Consider the following 6,147-nt stretch of genomic DNA (forward strand, 5'->3'; position numbering starts at 1 on the left):
AATTCTCTTATTATTATTTAAGCTTATAATGCCCTGTTATAATCCTTAGTAAGGATTGCACTCCTCTGCTTCTATTTGCCTGATAATCACTTTACTCTTAATTATGTATTTTTGGGAGTCATTTTGCTTTAGGTGAGCTGACCCTTTTCAGTATTTCCTGCAGTGCAGTCCTCATCATGGAGAATTCTCTAAATTTTTGTATGTTTGGAGAATTCTTTATTTTTCCTTCATATCTAAAGGAGAGCTTAACTGGATACATCATTCTAACCTGGTAGTTCCTGTCACTTAATCATTTAAATATTTTATTCCATTTCTTACTGGCTTGTAAGGTCTGCACTGAGAAGTCTAGGGATAATCTAATGGGTTTTCCTTTATATATTACTGTTTTCTTCTCCCTGGCTGCCCTGAGAATTCTATCTTTGTCATTGATTTTTGATAACTTTAATACAATGTGTCTTGGTGAAGGCCTTTTTTGGGTTGAGATAATTGGGTGTTCTGTTGACTTCTTGAATTCCAAGCTTCATTGCTTAGATTTGGGAAATTCTCATCCACTATTTGTCTGAAAACACTTTCTAGTCCCTGGTCCTTTTCCTCACCTTTGATGATGCCCATTGTTCTTATGTTTCCTCTTCTGATAATATCAGCTAGTTCTTGTATTTCTCTTTCATTAATTTTCATTCTTCGGTTTCTCTCTTCTTCCTTCTGATTTATTTCTAAGTTTATGTCTTCAATATCACTGATCCTTTCCTTCATTTGATTGACTCTATTTCTCAATTTTGCTATTTCATTTTTCAACTCTTGCAGTTTTTTTTAATTCTGGAAGATGTTTTGTTTTGTTTTTTTTTGAGGATTATAATCTCCTTGATCTGCTCATCTAGCTGTTTTTTTCATTTCCTGAAATTGTTGATATGACTCGTTTCAGAACTCACTGAGTTTTTTCAGAAGTACCATCTTGAATTCTCTGTCATTTAAGTCACATATTTCTATGTTTATAAGCTTATTTTCTGGAGATTTTCCCTTTCTTTCTGAGATGCCTTGTCACCTTGGTTTTTTATTGTGTTTAATGGACTGTTTCTGTGTGTGAGCATTAATGGAAGTGTATTCTGCTGTTTTTCCAGAAAGAAGGTTTATTATATAAAGTTATCCCTTAGCCTGCTGCAAAGAAAGGACTTTTCTTTTGGTTTCCAGTAGATGGCGTCTAAGCCTCTTTGATCCTTGCTTTATATAAAACCTAAATAATACCTTGTTAATTTTCTTGTAGATATTTAATCACACTCGGTACTCTCAGTTTCAATCTTTGCCAGTTTTGCTAGTGTTTGCTCAGATTCCCCTGGGGTTCCGTGGTGTTCTGTTTCAGAGGGTATGGGAGAAGGTGCCCTCTGTGTTGGGGTTTTGAAACTGGAGCTGATAAAAATCAGCTGTTGTTTCTCTGTGGTCCCATCCTGGTTCTCTGCTTCCTGCCCTGATGACTGGGCTCTGATGCTGGTGTGTGGGACTCACGGTACTTCAGGGCAGGGCTGTTCAGGGAAGTCGCCGCACTTTCACTCCTCTCCCTCCTCCTGCAGGTAGCTCCAGAAGCTGTGAAAAGCCACTTCTTTATTTCTCCCAGTCCACTGCCCAACATCTGGGTTTCTGACCTGGGGTAGCTCTTTTGCACAGATCCCATGCTCAGACATGCTGGTGTGCAGTTTGGGTGTTTTTTGTTGAGTTTTAGATGTTCAGCTTATTGTTGTTTCAAGGGGAGAGGTCTGAGGATGTCTCTCACTCCACCATGTTTTTATCAGGATAATTTTTGACTTTGTGTTTCAGATGTGGGTTTCTTTTTATCCTTATATTCATTTTCAGTCATATTCCTTTTTCGAGTCCCTGGTTAGGAGAATATACCTATATTTGGCTCTTGCCTAAATTTTAAAATATCTGCTTTCATAATATTAAGGCTACACGTAAAAATGAATTCGATATGCCTTTTTTTTACTTCTGAACTCAAAATAATATGGTCATGTTCTCCCAAGGCTTTTAGCTAATATCATATTGCCAACCAGTTCTTCTCATTTGATCAAAAGCCCAAAATGAATATTTCCCTTATATTTTTGAGAAAAAAGTTATTAGCAGTTTAATACAAACATGTATTATTGTTACAGGCAACCTAAACGCTCATTAACAGATGATTAGATAAAGAAGTTATAGTTCATATATATGATGGAATATTACTCAGCCACTAAAAAAATGAAATTCTACCATTCGCAGTGACGTGGACGGACCTAGAGATTATTATGGTGATTGAAATGGGTAAGACAGAGAAAGATAAATACCATATGATTTCACTTGTATATGGAATCTACAGAACAAATAGAACAAACTAATCAAAAACTGTCCCAGCCCGCGGGACAGTCAACGGAGGTCCTAGTAGGACTGAAGGAGAAGGGGGACAAGAGGCGCAAAGAATGGAGACAAGACAGGCTTTCTGATCAAGTCTCCTTTATTGTAAGTAGGGGGGTTACATATATAGGGGCTCCGGGCAATGTCAGGAACGACATTTATCTTTACAGGTCTGAGTCGTTCCTATATTCAGGCGAGGAGCTTCCTCTGACTTTGGGCAGCCTGGCTCCCAACAGGTCCCCCTTTTTTCTTTTTTCAAAGATCAGGACCTCCACAGCCCTGAGGCAGAAAGACTGTGCCTGTCTTAGGTGCCCTCCTCTAGGTCTGAGCCTTACCCATCACTGGTACATGAAAGTTTTTCAATCATGCCCTGTCTTAGGTTGGTCTCAGCCTGGGAAAGTCTTACCCGTCATTGACTACCAGCCTCTGCCGTCGTGGGGACACCTAGCAGCAGCTATGCTGTCTGCAAGATGTTGGGACCGCTGTTTTATGAGGAGCCTCTTGAGTTCTTTACTCGTCTGAATATCCTTGATCGGCGAGTTCTAGCCGATGGTAATGGGCCTGTATAGATTTAGTCTGCAAGGCATCGACCTGTTGTTTTACAAAGTCAGTTAGCTTCCTGAATGCCCAAGGTCCAAAGGACAGGAGGAGTAACAAGCCTATGAAGGGCCCTAATATGGAGGGTAACAGAGTTGTTAGCCAAGGGGAAGTAGAGAACCAATTCTGGAACCAGCTCTGTTCTTGTTCTCCCTGTTTACGCCTTTTTTCTAAACCCTCTCTGACTTTGGCCATAGAATCTTTGACCACGCCAGAGTGGTCTATATAGAAACAACATTCTTCTTTTAGAGCGGCACAGAGGCCTCCCTGAGGTCTTGGAGAAGCCTCCACTTGCCTGATTTCTTTTTAATGACAAAAATGGGAGTGTTCCAGGGGTAGTTGCTGGGCTCAACATGTCCCGCTGCAAGTTGTTCCTGCACTAACTGCTCAGCAGTGGTTAATTTTTCTGAACTAAGTGGCCACTGATCCACCCAAACAGGCTCATCGTTTTTCCAAGATATTTAGTCTGCATGGGGTGCAGGCTTGTCAGTGACCACTAAGGTAAATTTCCTAAGCCTAGTCGTGGAGGTCTCTGTGTGACTTGAATTGGTTCTTTTATGCCTTGCGCATTTTTTCCTAGACCTTGTCTGGGGAGGAAGCCTTGGTTTAACATTTGGGAAGCGATAACTTCATTAGGACTGAACATTATAAGTCCTAATTGCGACAATAGATCCTGCCCCCATAAGTTAACCGGGAGTCCGGGGATTACATAGGGTCCAACAGTCCCTGAGTTATGTTCTTCATCCTCCCATGTCAGCAGTTTAGCACTTTGTTCAGGGTTTTTACTTTGGCCTATGCCCTGCAGATGGGTGAGGGTGGCTGTGAGAGGTCAGGACTTGGGCCAATCCTCCTTCTTAAGAATTGTAGCATCCGCGCCTGTATCAATGAGGCCCTCAAAACTCTTTCCATCAAGCTTTAATGTTAGCATGGGTTTGTGTGAGGAAATATTTCGAACCCAATCGGTATCTGAGGATCCAAATCGTTCATTTCCCCTGGGCTGATTTTTTACCGAATTATTTTTAGTTTTTAGAGATAGGAGAAGTAACTGGGCAATTCTCTGTCCCTGGTGAATGGTTAAAGGTAAATTTTGTGAGGAGGCCATGATCTTTATTTCTCCAGTAAATTCATTGTCTATAACTCCTGGGCAAACGTGTAAGCCTTTCATTATAGAGCTGCTTCTTCCTAGCAATAGTCCAAAGGAATTAGGAGGCAAGGGGCCAAAGGTGCCAGTAGGCAAGGCCTGGACTCCCATCTCAGGGGTTAATATTGTGTGGGAGGCGGAACAGAGGTCTAATCCTGCACTGCCTGAGGTTGCTCTTGAGAGGTTTGAAACAAACCGCGGTTGCCGGGTGTTGGGGGAACAAACCAGGTCGCCCCAAGGTTTTGTTTCTCCTTTGGGGCCTGGGGCTGGCCCCTCCAGGAGTTTCCCTGGTTGGAAGGCAGAGGGTTACCCTGGGCATCTGTTCTGGAGCAGCACAGGGTGGTCCAGTGCCTCCCCCTCCCGCACCTTAGGCATAACCCTGGGCGTCTAACACGGCCCTGTCGAGGGGCATTACAGTCTTTAGCAAAGTGTCCCTCTCGGCCACAATTAAAACACCTCTTTTGTGGTGGGGGGGCAAACATGACATTTTTTAGGGCGGCTCCGATGGCAAGGCCTAGCCGATGGTCAGAACCGATATTTGAGCAGAATCGGATGTAATCTGAAAGAGTCCTCCCTCTCCAGTGAGGACGAATTGCTACCTGGCAGGCAGAATTGGCGTTCTCAAATGCTAACTGCCTTATGAAATCACTTTCAATTTTGGAGCTTCCAAGGAGTCTCTCTGTTGCGCTGGTAAGGCGACTGATAAAGTCAGCATAAGGCTCATCAGGCCCTTGTCTTATGTTAGCAAGGGATGTACTTGCAGCCGCTTTTTGAGGAAGTTTCCTCCGAGCTTTAGTGGCTGCATTTTGTATCTGGGCAAAGAGGACGGAGGGATATTGGCTTTGAGCCTCATTGGTGTCATGTGGCTTGTTTCCCTTTAACATATCAAAGGTCCACCCTGCGTTTTCTCCATCGGCCTACTAGATTGCGGCGAGTGGTTTCTTCACAAATCTCAGAAAATTCTGACTTCCATAAAACAAAGTCTCCCCCAGAGAGGGTGGCTCGTGCAAGGTGGTACCAGTCATTTGGCGTGAGCCACATATCATCTAGACTATCTAGAAGAGAGAGTGTAAAAGGGGTGACTGTACCATATTGAGTAACAGCTGACTTTAATTCTTTAAAGGTTTTAAATCCAAGGCGCTCATGGTGTCTAACAGGGTCCCCTTCTTCCTCCTCCCCTTCTCTTTTTGGACCGGGAATTTCATTGACCAGAAAAAGGTTTAAAGACAGCCTGAGTGGGTCCCTTTTTATAGGCTTATTGGATGCGTTTGAGACTATGGTAGGCGGGGGAGGGTCTTGGGTCTTCTTAGGGGTGCAAGCAGGTTTCGGAAGCTCGCCTCCTGGGGCAGTTAATTCAAGGTCTAGTTTCCTCAGTTCTTTGACTAGGTCATTCCGTTCTTTTTTAAGTTGGATGGCTTCTCTAAGTTTTTGAATCTGTATAGTGAGTTCTTTTGGGGAGAGGACTCCTCCGTGTGGGTAACTGTCCCCCAAAGCATGTGCAGTGGGGGGTGAAGCATAAGTAAAGGCGGGCATTTGGAAATGGTAGGGAAGAGGGTGAGACAACAATGGCGGCCCTGTTACTAGGGGCGGCCAGTCCGGGTTACGATATTTGGCGGCCTCTTCTTTTAACTCAGCCTCTTCTTCAGGGCTTAAATAGTCATCATTATGTCTAGGCTCAGAGTGGAAAATTTTTAGAGAAGGGTAGAGATCTCCAGAACACCCAGGCTTATTAGAGGAATCTGAACTAGGCATCTTAAAGGTTTTTTCCCGTCCCTGTAATATCTTGGCATCAGGTGTGGAGTCAGAGGTACGGGCGGAGGGTATTTCGCTATCGGGAGGCATATTTATTGAAACGGGGTCTTCTTGTTTAGAATAAGGGGAGTTTTCTGAAGTCTCTTTTTGGAGACCTGGCTCTAATGAGGAGTGGCTGCGTTCTAACTCTCTTTTTAAGAAGGACTCTCCCTCTTTTAAAATATCTCTCACATTATCCGGGTGGTGGCGGACACACAAAATGTCATTAATGGCATTCC

The sequence above is a fragment of the Rousettus aegyptiacus genome, unplaced genomic scaffold (genome assembly GCF_014176215.1).
Source record: "Rousettus aegyptiacus isolate mRouAeg1 unplaced genomic scaffold, mRouAeg1.p scaffold_m13_p_9, whole genome shotgun sequence".
Classification (NCBI taxonomy): Eukaryota; Metazoa; Chordata; class Mammalia; order Chiroptera; family Pteropodidae; genus Rousettus; species Rousettus aegyptiacus.